The sequence below is a fragment of the Gymnodraco acuticeps genome, unplaced genomic scaffold (genome assembly GCF_902827175.1).
Source record: "Gymnodraco acuticeps unplaced genomic scaffold, fGymAcu1.1, whole genome shotgun sequence".
Lineage (NCBI taxonomy): Eukaryota > Metazoa > Chordata > Actinopteri > Perciformes > Bathydraconidae > Gymnodraco > Gymnodraco acuticeps.
The window spans coordinates 2,361,196-2,377,806 of record NW_022990558.1 but is presented as its reverse complement, the minus strand read 5'-3'; positions in this window follow the sequence as shown (position 1 = coordinate 2,377,806).

Here is a 16,611-nt window from a genome sequence, read left to right as displayed (position 1 = left end):
AGTTTCGCTTTTCCTATTTCTACTTCTGCATATGCCTGTTCTCTATCTGTGTTTTCATGCTCTTTTATGATAGCATCAATATAGAGTTCTTCTAGTGACTGTTCTGCACTGTTTGAGATGGTATGCCATTTTCTGGGATTATATCTCGTCTGTGGCTGCTGTGTTTGTGACCTACACACTTTAGCAAAGTGGTTGGGCTTCTTGCATTTGCTGCATTGGCGACCCTTTGCTGGACATTCCTCATTGCGACTGTGCTCCCTCCCGCATGCTCCACATTACTTGCTCCTCACGGCGCTGTTACGATCATTCCATGTCGTCTTGTGCCCACGGGATGTTTGGTCTGCTCTAAAAGGTTTTCTGCTAACCGCGTGAGTAGATCGACTGTCGTGGCTAGCAGCAGGGGTTAGCATTGTCTTTAGCTGCTGCTGTGATAGCTCATGTGAACGTGCAATGTCAATGGCTTTCTCTAGCGTCAAGTCTGGACCGTGACATAGCAGTTTTTCGCGCACTCTTTGTGAGTTTGTAGCAAAGACAATCCTGTCTCTAATCATTTCCTCACTGTTTGGGTAGTTGCAGTCTTTACTTAGCCATTTTAGCTAGTTACAAACTGGTCAAAACTCTCACTGTCTCCTTGGATCTTTTCATGAAATTTATAGCGCGCAAATATGGGATTTTCTTCAAAACCGTCATAGTATGTTTTTAGTACCTTACTTTGGTCTTCTGTGAGAGTCCATGTATAAAAAACATCTCTGCCTTTTTCCCCAATCCATAGGAGTAGATAGCTACATTTTCCTCCTCGTCTTTAGCATGTAGCGGGCCTGAAAACATTAGCTGCACATGCTGCCGAAACGTTCTCCATGCGTCCGGCAGATTAGACGAGTCCCAGTCCATTCATGGTGTTGGAACGCCTGTGTTCTCCATCTTCCGTCGTCAGGTCGATGATAAATGAACTAACTCTGACACCATGTAATATTCTGTTCTACTATGGACATGTAAGCAAGCCCCCAGGAAGTGCGCCGGACTCAGATGAAAATATTCGTGCTGGCCAAACGGTGGTACTACACTTCCGTTTGGTTGCCAGGCCCGGAAACACTTTTTCCCCATTGACTTACATGGGGAAAGAGTGGTCTGTAAATCGTTGGATAATTTTTTTTAAACTAAATAAACTACCCAGTATGAACACTTGTATAGCCCTTATTAAAAACATTCGTTCCTGAAGTTGTAATAATGTGCTAATAACGTTATTCTGAGAGTTATTTCCCTCTGCATTATGAACGCGCATCTAACCCACGGGACCGCGCCGCCCGGCACGTTCATGTTCATACTGGGTAGTTTATTTAGTCATGTTTAGATGGTGGAATGAGCTCCCCATTGACATCAGGACAGCAGATAGCTTGCACATCTTCCGGCGCAAACTGAAAACTCATCTCTTTCGACTCCACTTCGAGCGATAGATTTATTAACAAAGCACTTATATACTAATAAAGGACTGGCTTATCTAAAGCCAGTTGAGTAGCACTTGAAATGTTTGGCTCTACGAAACCTGATGTACTTATATGATTCTGTTTTCTTCAAGGTTGTGTCTTCCTGGTCGAATGTACTTATTGTAAGTCGCTTTGGATAAAAGCGTCAGCTAAATGCAATGTAATGTAATAATGTAATGTTACGTGTCCCGACCAATCAGAGCACACTGTGCTCACAGGAAGGGTGGGGGCTGGAGCTATTGGAGCTACAACGAGCCGTTAAAGGCAGAGAGTGAAATTCAGTGAATACACGTAGTTTACAGAGATGCTGTTGAGAAACCAATGTGAGTTGCGTTTATCTTTACCCATGGATGCACAATAAGAACGGACCCATATCGTCTTACTGCCAGCCCACGGAGCTGTAATAATGGATATATTGCACATGGTTGCTATAATTCATTATCATACTACATGGGCTGTATGATTAAATCTTGTACCGTAAATGTTGTATTAAATAAAGTTAATATTACTTATTATTATAAGTATATATATATATTAGGGCTGTCAAGTTAACGCTTTAATAACGCGTTAACGCAAAAAAAAAAAAATTAACGCCACTAATTATTTTAACGCGATTAACGCATGTGTATTTTTTTTCCTCAGCCGCCCCGTAGATTCAGAGCGCATCGAGTTTAAAATACCATCTACAAGCTGATGCTGACAGCCCCGCTCCTGCTGACTGCTTGTGGCAGACCATACTTCCACGCTCACCGGCAGGCACCGACTGGCTATTGGGAGGACCGGGACGGTGTGTGTATGTGTGGCTCGAGCGAGCGAGAGAGAGACCTTACGTGCATTGTTGTTGTTAGCATCTGGTGCTAGCTAGCTGCGCTAACGGATATAAGGAGCTGTTTAAATGAAAACAGAGGAGCGACATTTCGCCGACAACTGCGCCGAGCACTTGACTTTATGCAGGCAGCCAGACAGTGGGACATGATCACAACATGATCACAGCGTCCAGGCAGCTCCCGTTCGAGCATATGCCTAGAGTTGCACATAGCTCCAACGATCTCACACACACACACACACACACACACACACACACACACACACACACACACACACACACACACACACACACACACACACACACACACACACACACACACACACACACACACACACACACACACACACCACACACACACACACACACACACACACACACACACACACACACACACACACACACACACACACACACACACACACACACACACACACACACACACACACACACACACACGTATTGTATTATTGAATGAGAGAGGTTCCAGGTTGAATTGAGGCGAATATTTGTAATGTTCAGAGGTGTTGTGTTTAATATTCATGAGCAAACATTAGCATAAAGCATATTTGTCCACTCATATGTTGATAAGAGTATTAAAAACTTGAAAAATATTCCTCTAAGGTACATTTAAAACAGATAACAAATGTGCGATTAATTTGCGATTAATCGCGATTAACTATGGACAATCATGCGATTAATCGCGATTAAATATTTTAATCGACTGACAGCCCTAATATATATATATATATATATATAACATGGTTGCCCTTCTGTTTATTCTCCGCTGTGGCTCTTTTTCTCCCTCCCAGAGGCAAGCGTTTGCGCCTCCTGCTGCTGTAATTCAATGCAATCCCTCCCCGTCGAGGCAAGCGCTGTAATTCTCTCTGGTAGTCCACCAGCAGATGACAAACACCCACCTCTCCGCCTCTTCCAAGGAACGAGGGGACCGTGCGGCAGAGTTTCAGTTCGATTTTTTTCCGCCGGTCAACAGTTAAAGTCCGTTAAAGTTTAAATCTTCCGGACAAAATTAGAAAAGTGATGGTCAAAGGTCTTCTTTGTTATTTATTGAGCTTTAAAACAAATGAATAATGACTCTATATAATCATAAAACACGGAGGATGGAGATCTCTTTTCCTCCCCCTCTTCTGACAGCCCAGCAGCTGATCTCAAAGAAGAAAAACTATAATTATATACTTTATATAGGTATGGCCCTACAATATATTGTTCAAATATAGCATGATAGGTCCACTTTAAGTACAGTACTTGAGTTAATCTACTTAGTTACTTAACACCACTGAGTACAACTTTAGGAATGCCAAATTGCAGTTGTATTCACCTTTCTTAAAGTGGACCTATCATGCTATATTTGAACAATATATTGTAAGGTAAAGTATATAAATATAGTTTTTTTTTCAAAATACCAAACAGATCCTGCATTTTAGCCATGCCTCATTTCGCTCTATTTGCTCTTTCCAGCCCTGTTTTTGCAGGGGCTGATTCTGTGACGTAGCTTTAATGCAAATGAGCTGCAGCTGACCACGCCCTCCTGCTGGAGAGGGGAGCGCTTTGAAATCAGCTGCTGTGCCCAGAAGAGGGGGAGGGATTGCATTGAATAACAGCAGGAGGCGCAAACGCCTGCCTCGGGGAGGGAGAAAAAGAGCCACAGCGGAGAATAAACAGAAGGGCAACCATGCGCGGGAAGTCTTCTTCGCTGCTTTTGTGGCAGACTACAGCACCACTTACAGGCCTGGCATATGTACTACAGCGTCTCCAGCGCTTTCGAGCGGCAATGGCCGGCTGTGGCCCAACCCCACATTCCCCTGATAGGTGGAGAGTTGGCCATATAGGCGGAGCTCCTCGTTCCTGACGTCAGAGAATTTTCAAATCTGTATCAGTCTGTATCAGATCCGTTGCAGCCCCGTTTTTAAAAGATTTGGGTATGGAGGAAAAGAGAGAGGGTTGTGTTGTCTGACGCTGCGTGAGTTCCCTGACACACCGGGGACACATATTCATGTATAAAAGATGTACAAAAGTGCATTTTGCATGATAGGTCCCTCCTGTTAAGCCCCGAGCCTGTTTTTCAGGTCTCAGACTCGAAAATTACATTCCCAGAACAAATGACCATATCTTCCCTTCTAAAAGGGTTACATTAATAATCTTTTTTCTCAAAGCAAGGTTACATCTGTGAGTTGGATGTAGAAGTGTTAGAATCAATATAGATGTTTTTATTTTTAAAGTAAATTCAGATTGAACACTTCTGTAAAATATGTAAATTATTGTGTCAGTCCAAGAAAAAAAAATACTTATAGTGAAAACCACCCTTGAATGACGGGATGGTAGACTAAAAGCTTTAGGAATCCAAACTACAACATATAATAAGTACCCTGTATCAAGATTGATGCAAAAAAGTGACATTTGACCTTTTTAGAGAGATTTAGCAAAAAAACCCACTTCTGGGGTCATTTGGGTGGATTTTCCATATCTCTGGCCCCCCTTGGTCGATTTTGATGATTGACATCTCTTTCTAACCGTCAGAGCCAATGGAATCGAGGGGAACTCCCACATACTCCTTATTTGGTAATGTGTGTGTGTGAGAGAGTGACGCATAGCCAAAACCGGAAGCTGCGATAACTCTGGTGGCTACCATTAGCAGCTAACTTTTACTCTCCGATTTTTACATAAAAATGGAATTAGGGATTATAAATATTTTTTTCAAAGCAACAGACACATTATCAACCTATGGATTAACCAATTTAGCCGCAAACACGTCTTTTGATCAGATTGACAGCTACGATGAGACGATCTCCCGTAAAAGCTCCGTAAAGGTACGTGTTGGGATGTCTATGTTTGCTTCCCCTGTCGCAAGTTCGGATCGCTCTGTGATGATACTATACCTATATAATCTGTGGAACCTCAGCTTTAAATTGGATATCTTGTGCAGCTACGATAAGTAATAAGGGTATCTTTATCTTGAGTTCTGTGCCAAAGTATGCATTAGCATTTTTCGCTCAGGGGTCATTTAGATGCTTCTTATGAGACTTGTGTTTTGTTTTGTTAAAAATGGTTTATATCGTCAGTTAGCTGAGATTCTTCCCGTTAATCTGGTATAACACATTAATAGGTTCTTAAATATTAAGATTCACGACACAGTGTCGTAAAAAAAAAGAAAACCGCGGAAACGGACCCCTAAAACGATATCGGGTCCCAAGGTGGATAGATCTGCGGACTGAACGCTCTGGGGGGCCAAACGGCTCTGTGTGTACGTCCTATACGATCATTTTTCTGATAACGATGAAGCCATAGCCACTTACAGACCCGGCATATGTACTATAGCGTCTCCAGCTGGTCGAGCGGTCTCGTGTGAAGGGACACGTTTATTGAGCCGTATCGGTGTGAACCTTTATATATAGTATATGGTGTGAACGGAAGACTTTTTTGATATCGAATTTGGTTCGTTTCGTTTGCGTTCCCGTGTAAATGGGGACTTTAACAGCATGTAACCGGATTCTTGAACTTTTAAACAAACACTGAAAATGTCCTGTGCAACTGGTTTTGGGGAGATGGGGCTGTACATCCTAGGCGTGTATGTACAGTATGGGCTATGAGTCACCAAACCTACAACTGAAACCTTTACCTTATTTAGCCCAGAGAACATGTAACACAGACCTTCACAACCACCCAGCTGTCCCCTCTCACACTTTTTTTGACGGACTTGTACTGAAGTATTTTAATTTGTTACTACTTTGTACTTCAACCCTACTACAATTAAAAGGTAAATCGTGTACTTTTACTCCACTACATTTATATTGTATAAATTACTTTTTGTTTAATGATGTGAAGTATAAAACTTATGTAAGACAATCTACCCTGTATCAAATCAAATCAAATTTGATTTCTATAGCACATTTAAAAACGATTTTCAGTCGAGCCAAAGTGCTGCACATGCAGATAATAAATAACACATTCCTACCAATGTAAACAGAAGACAATAAATTACAACATCAAATATAAAAATCAAACACAGGGAAGTGTCATGAGTCGTGCTCTGCTCTGATTAGAAGGCCAGGGTGAAGAAGTGAGTTTTTAGTTTAGATTTAAAAACACCTAGGGTCTGGGCCGACCTCAAATGGAGGGGCAGAGTGTTCCAGAGCCTAGGGCCAGCCGCCGCGAAGGCTCGGTGCCCTCTGGTTTTTAGCCTGGTTTTAGGCACTACCAGTAGCAGCTGGTCAGCAGACCTTAACGCTCTGGCTGGGGTGTAGCGCTGGAGGAGTTCAGCTATATAGGCCGGAGCCAGCCCATTTAGTGCTTTAAAAACAAATAAAAGGATTTTAAAATCAATTCCGAACAGAATTGGAAGCCAGTGTAGTGAGGCCAGAATTGGGGTGATGTGGTCACGCTTTTTGTGGCCAGTGAGGAGACGTGCCGCTGCGTTCTGCACTAGCTGCAGGCGTTTAATTGAGGCCTGGTCCATACCCACGTATAGAGCGTTGCAATAATCGAGTCTCGAGGTCACAAAGGCGTTGATAACCCTCTCCAGGTCTTTAAAAGATAAAAAAGACTTGGTTTTGGCCAATACTCTTAATTTAAAAAAGCAGGATTTCACTACGCTGCTGACCTGCTTGTCAAATTTAAAAGTGTTAGTAAAAGTCACTCCAAGATTCATGACAGAGGGGAGGATGTTTGTTTTAAGAGGACCCAGAATGTCAACAGAAGAGGCTGGAGGTTGGGGTCCAAAAAAGATGACCTCAGTCTTGCTCTCGTTAAGGTTAAGAAAATGTCTGCTCAGCCAGGACTTCATTTCTGTCAGGCAATCCATCAACTGCTGTAGTGAGTGTTTGTCATTTCCTTTGAGAGGCAGATAAATCTGAACATCGTCAGCGTAGCAGTGGAAGGGAATGTTACGTTTTGTGAGGATTGAGCCTAGGGGCAGTATATACAATAAAAATAGGATGGGGCCCAGGATAGAGCCTTGGGGAACCCCACAAGTAAGAGGGGCCTTTGCAGAGGAGAAGGCACCTAGCTGCACTGAAAAACTGCGGTCTGTCAGGTAGGACCTGAACCATGCAAGGGCAGAGCCTGTGATGCCAGCGGACTGTTCAAGCCGTGACAACAGGATGCTATGGTCCACAGTGTCGAAGGCAGCTGTTAGGTCTAATAGCACCAGGACAGCTGGGCTACCTGAGTCGGCGGCTAGGAGCAGATCGTTAAAACTCTTAAAAGGGCTGTTTCAGTGCTGTGCATTGGTTTGAAGCCAGACTGAAACTTTTCATGGATTCCATGTGAGATTAAAAAAGACTGCAGCTGGGCGTAGACTACTCGCTCCAGGGCTTTGGATAAAAAAGGTAGCTGGGAGATGGGCCTAAAATTTGCGGGAATTGAGGGGTCGAGATTTTTCTTTTTTAGCAGTGGCTTGACCACAGCATGTTTGAAGGCAGCTGGGACGCAACCTGAGGTAAGAGAGGTGTTTATGAGTAATAAAATACTTGCTCCAACTGAATCAAAAACATCTCTGAGAAGGCGAGAGGGAATGCTGTCTGAGGTGCAGTTTGTCGGCCGCAGGTGCTTGACAACATCTGAGAGAGAAGAGAGGGATACAGGCTCAAAGTGGTCGAGGACAGCAGGGCACAGAAAAGGAGCAGAATCTGGGGTAGCACTAGTGTGGGCTAGCCTAAGGGCAGATACTTTTTCATTAAAAAATGTAAGAAACCTATCACAGAGAGTAGTTGATGGCACAACCAAAGAAGCATCACAGGGATTTATGATCGAGTTCAGGGCCGGCCCTCGGCATAGGCAGTATAGGCGAATGCTAAGGGCGCATCAACCCATAGGGGGCGCCAAAAATTGGGGAGAAAAAAAAAAAAAAAAAGTTAGAAATTAAAAATATATTTATTTTTTCAATTTCATAACAACACAATTTCACGATTTTGAATCAACAAAGTACATCGTATTATCTTATACTAACAGAACTACGACTATATTGCGTACAGCGCCCATAAACTATGGCACACACCCCCCCCAAAAATCAAGTTGAACTGCCCCAGCCCCAGTAAAAACCAGAGGTTTATGTGAAATTGCCAGCTAAAATCTTGCCTAGGGCAGCAAATTGGTCAGGGCCGGCCCTGATCGAGTTGATGACATTAAAAAGAACCTGAGGTTTCTGGCTGTTTTTAGAGATTAACAGAGAAATGTGCTCTGTTTTGGCTGCTTTGACTGCCGTCTGGTAGTCGGAAAGACAAGCACGAAGGATTTCTAGGGAGACATGGAGTTTATCCTTTTTCCATTTTCTCTCTGCACGCCTGCAAGCGCGTCTGAGAGCACGAGTACAGTCATTGAGCCACGGCTCTGAGAGTACTTTGGTGCGTCTAAGCGTAAAAGGAGCAACAGAGTCCAGTATCAGGGTACATGTCGAGTCAAACATGGAGATAAGCTCATCAGCACTAAAAGCACAGTTCATCTCTAATTCACAGATCGGAGAAACATTAAAAACATCAGAAAACTGTGAGGCAGTCAAGGGGTTAATCAAACGCAGACGGCGCGCAGGGGCTCGCGACTCGACCTCTGCGGAAGGGATCGAGGTTGTAAACAGAACCGGAAAATGGTCTGAGATATGTGTTGCTGCACAGATTTCATCCACAGATACAGACAGTCCGAACGATAAAACTAAATCTAAAATGTGTCCTTTTTCGTGTGTTGGGCCAGCCACGGACTGAGTGAGACCAAAAGAATCAAGGAGATTTAAAAAGTCCCTAACCAGAGGTTTGGACTCGCAACACACATGGATATTAAAATCTCCGGAAATCAAGACACGATCATATTTCACCATGATCACGGACAGAAAGTCAGAAAAGTCATTTATAAAATCCTTATTGCACTTTGGCGGACGATACACGACTGCGCAGAGTATAGGTGAGGCCGGGTTCAGTTCAAAGAGCTGCAACTCAAAGCTAGCATAGCTAGTTACAGGGTGAAGCAATCGGCATTGGAGGCTAGCTCTAAACACTGATGCAATGCCCCCACCGAGGCCGGTGGCACGGGGGAGCTGAAGAATGTACAGTCAGGACGGAAGAAGTTCAGAGAACGGTGTATACTCGCCAGCGTGGACCCAGGTCTCCGTCAGAAACATAAAATCCAGTTCACGAGAGGTGAAGAAGTCGTTTAGCAGGAACGTCTTGTTTGCTATTGACCTAGCATTTAATAAAGCCATGCAACGTTTTTGCTCCGGGCTTGTCGAAGGTGTAGTGCGTCTCAGCTGACGGAGATGTGTGTGTTCAACGCCGCGCGAGCCGGGAGCAGCCAGTCGGGCAGGAAGGGCTGCCAGCGGGCTCAGCAGAATCCAGCGCTCCCTCACATGGCGTGCAGCGGGAGGGCCGTGACGTCCGTGGTGTTGATACGTCCTGGAAGAAGCCGTCATGTGAGTTTTAAGATGGACCAGTGCACCACCACGCTTTCCCCGTCGTCTGAAGCGCTTTTGGCGAGGCGGGATGCAGGGCAGCCGGTGCAGGCAGGATATCCAACAGCAGAGGCAGGGGGAACGGTCCCTGGCCGCCAGAAGCATGTCCGGGCAGTAATATAGGCTCCAGTGAGGGTCTGAGGTGGAGGAGAGCTTGGCGATCATACAATAACAGAGCAGAGACATTCTGACAAACATAAAATAAAAATATAAACATAAACACAACGTTAATATAAACCATTAAAATGCGTTTTGATGTCATTTGATGCGAGAAATATGAGTTGTTATTTCAGATGATATGTGCAGTGGATGTACATGATCTTTAGTTTGCTGGTTATTACGAAGATTACTTCAGGAAATTGTGTCTATACAACGTTTTCATTGTCACCAAGGTGGTTGCTAGGGATGCTGCTATCGATATTATTTCTGTTATGTTGTGTAACAGTTTAATGGTGTAATCTTTATTGCTACCCCCTTCCCCGTCTATGTATAGTGTTGGTCCACGGCGCAAACACATTAGTTTAACAAAATCCGCATCTAAAATTGTGAGAGAGATACGTTATTTCCCCCTGTGCAATTCTCCATTTACTCAACAATAACCAGGGTTGGGAGGGTTACTTTGTAAATGTAATCAGTTACTGATTACTGATTACATGGCTCTGAAAGTAATCCGAATACAGTTACAGTTACGTGTCTTAAAAAAGTAACGTAATCAGATTACTTTTAGATTACTTTTGGATTACTTTCCTTTTCCATCACAGATATGTTTTGGTGTACAGGAGACACAAAAAGCAAAAGGAATGTGTTTTTACTGTTTTAATGGCTTATCAAGAGCACAACTGAAACATAACATCTGAAACGATGTAACAACATAATTAACTTTTTGGGGATGCAGTTTGGGATGTGAGGAGTGAGGGACACGGCTTAGAACGAGCGTGTCGCCTTCTGTCCTGCCAGTGTTGGCAGGACATGAATTAAAATGTCAAACTCGGACTTCATTTTAAGGACATTACGGCCAGGGGTGTAGAGCTATATTTGTTTAAGCACCGGATTGGTAAAACAGGAGAGTGTGTGCACCAGTCTGCCTTGATCTATGAATTCATGTCCGTGACTCTCACAGTATCTGCTGCCCGCAGCTGTTTTATAGAAGGAACACCTCCTTCACTTCATGACATCTCTGCAGCGCCAGGAGGCAGCGGGAGGGTTAACTCAGCCTCTGAGAAGACGAGCACGCAGTGCCTTTCACGCACCGCCTTCACTGTGTTTACCTTCAGAAATAATCATTAGTAAGGCTAAAGAAAGAGCGACCGCAGGCTGATGTGTTTTAACCACTCACACGCGATTTAAACGCAGACTTGTGTTCCTCCATGTTTCGTTGTTATTGTTTAACTGAGCGGACCCGCGATTTTTTTTCAAACGCTTTTTTGGTCCATCTGCGGCGGTAATAGGTTTTGTGGGCTGTGATGATTCGGCTGTACCTTTAGTAATGAATATTACATGTTGTGAGGAAATCTTTCCACCAATAATTCCAATAAGTAATCCAAAATGTATTCACTTCAGGTTTACGAAAGTAACTGTAATCAGATTACTCGTTTTTCAAATGTAACGCGAGCTGAATACAGTTACTTGATTTTTGTATTCTGATTACGTAACGCCGTTACATGTATTCCGTTACAACCCAACCCTGACAATAACACATAATTATCCTTGTGTTTATTTATTTGTTTGATTAATAAACACAAGTTGGAGTCCGTCAGGACCGAGGGTCGGAGCAGCTCATTTGCTTTAGAGAATATTACACCGGGAAGTAAGTATTCTCTCCGCTTCGCTTGACAAACCCCGTGATAGTCCTCAAGCTCTGTGATTGGAGAGTGTGCTCCGAGGGTTACGCCGAGCGTCGACCACAGCACTTGACGGCAGACTGTCCAAAACTGGATTTGAACGGGTCCACCGCGTCCCTCCCCTCCCCCACCCCGTCCCCAGAACTACAAATGCTGGCTATTGTGTTTCGCAACATGTTCTCTATCTATGGCACGTCTCTACTGGGAGTTGTAGTTTTAAAAGACGTTTTCGTATTTCCCATAATAAGAAGTTGTCAGTATTAAACTGTGTACATCCCTGGAGGTTTAGGGGATAGGAACACTCAAATGTAAAACATATAATTAATAGGGCCGGGACTCGATTAAAAAAATTAATCTAATTAATTAGAGGCTTTGTAATTAATTAATAGAAATTAATCGCATTTTTAATCACATATAAATATTTGACCTAAGAACAGTGAGAAGCAATTTTTTTCACATGGATTTTAGTATACCATTAGGCGCATTCACACCACAGTACTTTCCCCACAAAGGTTCATGAGAACTTAGTTCATGAGAACTCTTTGAACCTGGGGGTGGATTAGGCAAATGAAGCCGCTGACGTCACTTCTTCTTCTTCTGCTTTGGGTTTACTGGCAGGCCGCAAACCACTTCACGGCGTATACTGCCGCCCAAAGTCCCCGGCCGGAAGTCCCCGGAGTTAGGGACTGGCTTCAGTAGAAGCTGCTGGGAGTCCCAGCAGCTTCTACTGAAGCCTTCCGAGTAAATCGCCAGAACGCCGACACCTCCTCATCTCCACCGCTCCCATGTTTTATTTTGTGTTGCCATAAGTTAGTCTCTCTGCGTTTCTGCGCTGGGCTAATGCTAATAATGCTAATGCGAGGATAATAAAATGGCGGCTTCACAAAACTTTTTGCGAGTATTACGGGGCGTGGTTTGCAATCCGCCCAGCCAATCAGAAATATAGCTCTTTTCTCACAAGAGAGCCGTACGAAAGTCCCTGCTCTCTAGCAGGGACTTTCGTGGAGGTAAAAAGGTTCTCATGAACTAATTTTAGTACCGGCTCTTTTTGGTGTGAACGCGATAAAAGAGGCTAACGTCCACGCTAGCTGCTATATGTTTTGCATTGAGGAGATACTTGAGGCTTGATGTGCTGCGGTGATATGCGAATTCCTTTTTGCATAATTTGCACACAACCGTGCTCTTATCAACGCTTCCATCCGTCCGTTTTTTAAAACAACATTTCCCACTGTTGTTCACTGTGGTTTGTTGTTGTCTGAAGTCATGAACGTTAGTTGGTGCTCCAGTATAATCGGTACGCCTGAAACTCATCCAGTGAGAAACGTTCCGCGGTGCAAAAATAAGTGCGATTAAAATGCGTTAATTTTTTTAACGCGTTAATTTTTGTGTAATTAATTAATCTTAATTAACGCGTTAAAGTCCCGGCCCTAATAATTAATAAATGGGTGAAAATCGCTGTGGACCAACGTAGTTATTACACGTTTTTTTATGAGACTGGGTTGAGAAATCTCATTGCTTTTTTGTGGAGGGAACCCATGCACAGCTTAATTTCTGGTTTTAGGACACGTCTCTCGTCTCCTCTTCACACACCACATTTTACAGCCAATCAGCTCTGAATTATGTGAGATGACGTATGGTGGGGATGGCAGCTCACTGCCCCTATGGTCATTATTTTTTTGCCACACACATTATATAGGACAATACTCTGAGCATGCGCAGTGTAGTTTTTACAGTCACCGTTCACTTAGACAGTGAGAGGGAGGGGCATGATCGGGTTTTGTCCCACATGGCTCTAAACAGCTCAATAGGCACACGCTGTAGACCAGGGGTGGGGAACCTTTTTCCTCTCAAGGGCCATTTCAATGGGGGGCCGGAGGTTCCCCACCCCTGCTGTAGACAGACCCGGCGTCATGGGCGGGCCCCCATTTTTAATCAGGGCTGAATACAACATTTTAATTGTTTTATTATTATGTTTATTGTTGTTATTTTTAGGGCTTTGTCCTAATATTAATTTTTGTTTTAAATTATGTTGAAAGATTAGTTTAATATCATTTTTATTTATTTTGCTATGAAATTCTGAATGAAAGGCTGCGCGAGAGACTGGTTTTTCACTGGGTTGAGTCGTGTGGGTTTTTGAGTGAGATGCGGCACAGCAGCCTGTCAGTTTACTCTTGCTTGGTTAGTTTTGCTATTATCATTTCTATTTATCTGCAACAATGGATATCAGGAAGTGGTTCACGAAAGGAATATGGCAACTCAGCACCAGATGCAGGCACATTAGAAGACATCAGTTAGCCTACGTTACCAACGAGCTAACAAGCCAGCCAGGGACAAGGGAGGCTGGCAATCAATTATATTTTGAAGAGAAATTGACTCTCAAGCCGTGTCGGTACCATATGTGTTCAGGGTCCGTCTCTTACCAGTGACGTCACGACGTAATGACGTCAATGACGTCAATAAAATAAAAATACTCAGGGGAGTTTCCTGAATTTTCCTGCCCAAAGCCAAGCACTAGGCCCTGGGTAAATTAAGAGGCTGATCCGGGGCACTTTTGTCCACTTTCCCTGGTGCTAGAAACTCAAGTCAGGCATCCCTGGAATCGTCTCAGAGAGTAGATGATCAGTGGGGCCTTCTTTTTACTGAAATATGATGTTTCGATGTATATTCCCATTTAAAATGCTAACCGCTTGCCGCAAAGCTATAGCATCGCAGCCACTGCTCCGTTTTCGGAGACTTTGCACACGTTATTCACAAACATTTTCACACGCTAGGATTATGGGAGTAGTAGTGTAAACATAATTATGTAAATAACCCAATTTGTGTTCTGTGAAACGGAAAAGGATTCTATGGAAACAACATCACGGAGAAAAAAGCAATATTTTCTACATATAATAACGGACAAAGTAAAGAATGAAGTGTAGGCTATGTTTAAATGTTCGGCATTTGACCGTGTATGATGGTCCTCTTGAGTTGCCGCCGTACAGCCAATGGCGTACAGCCATTGCTCCGTTTTCATGTTTTTTTAACATGTTTTTCACAAACATTTTCACACGCTAGGAGTATAGGAATACTTCAATTCGGTTCGTCATGATCTGTAGATGTGAATTGCCCCCGAGCACCCCTGGGTAAATTACCGTACAGCCAATCACAATGGGTACAATGCGTGACGTCATTGGTAAGAGACGGCCCCCGAACACATCTGGTACCGACCAAGCCCCCAGGAAGTGCGCCGGACTCAGATGAAAATATTCGTGCTGGCCAAACGGCGGTACTACACTTCCGTTTGGTTGCCAGGCCCGGAAACACTTTTTCCCATTGACTTACATGGGGAAAGAGTGGTCTGTAACTCGTTGGATAATTTTTTTTAAACTAAATAAACTACCCAGTATGAACACTTGTATAGCCCTTATTAAAAACATTCGTTCCTCAAGTTGTAATAATGTGCTAATAACGTTATTCTGAGAGTTATTTCCCTCTGCATTATGAACGCGCATCTAGCCCACGGGACCGCGCCGCCCGGCACGTTCATGTTACGTGTCCCGACCAATCAGAGCACACTGTGCTCACAGGGAGGGTGGGGGCTGAAGCTATTGGAGCTACAACGAGCCGTTAAAGGCAGAGAGTGAAATTCAGTGAATACACGTAGTTTACAGAGATGTTGTATGAGAAACCAATGTGAGTTGCGTTTATCTTTACCCATGGATGCACAATAAGAACGGATCCATATCGTCTTACTGCCATCCCACGGAGCTGTAATAATGGATATATTGCACATGTTTGCTGTAATTCATTATCATACTACATGGGCTGTATGATTAAATCTTGTACCGTAAATGTTGTATTAAATAAAGTTAATATTACCGACATTATTAACGTCCCTGTAGCTTCGTATTGCACTAAGAAGCTTATTGCACTGTAGGCCTATATAAATATATATATATACAGTGCAATAATTATTTCATGCTAAATGAAGCTCTGTTGGATATCACTAGATCCTGTTACAGCGTAATATAAGTACATAACGATTGATGTGTACATTAGCATCATTACTAGCTAGCCGCTAGCCTCGTTCATATTAAATCCATGATAACAATAATCCATTACCATGCTGTCATGAACGCGCGGTGCTGTTACGTGTACGCAAATTGACGTGCTTGATGTGAACGAGCATTTTGGTTAAAGTTGCGCATGCTCTATGAGCGCACATACGGGTACTTCTCAGGCATGCTGGGTAATCTGTGACGTTTCACTCTCTCAAAAGGTGGGCCATTTTATCATCATGCGCTAATGAGCAGCTCTCATAGGAATGAATGAGGCCCCGCCTCCCACGCTGTATCCAGTTCTTATAGAGAGGCGAAGTCCCTCCCCTTCCGAAAGCCTCCATGGGACCCCGGAAGCGGAAAATTATACATTGAAGTCAATGGAGAGAGAAAGGTTATCTTTTGATCCCGTTTGAATTGTGCCACGAATGACACATATGATGTTTGTCAATTTAAAAGAACATTTTGCAAGTCAAAAAAATTAAAATGTGTCGTAAAACTGTGAAGTTACACATTTTTTCGTGTGAAACCGCTTAGTGAACTACAGGTCTCTGGTCTCGCACAATACGCGTCACCAACATAAAGATGGCCGTCATGTTAGCACATTTCACCACATTCTTTCAGAATGAGAATAAAAGTATTTTACGAGGTGAAAATCACTACAAGTCTGGGCACATTGAGAGCTGTACCTATATGAAAGGGGAGTTAGTCGGTTCTGTAAGAGCCAGCATGCGGGACCGGCTTTACAAGGTTTCGGTGAGTAATATGAGTGCAATGTGTAACGTTAATGTCAGCTAGCTAACATTAGCTAACAAGGAACACTAACGTGTTTTGTTTTAGCAACTAGTTTTCTCCTTAAGAACTTCGTGGTCTCTGTGTATGCTGTGGATAACATTAGTGTTCACAAGAACAAGGTACACTCCCGTGTTTTGTTTTAGTTGCTCTTCAGATTGAAGCGGACAGTTTT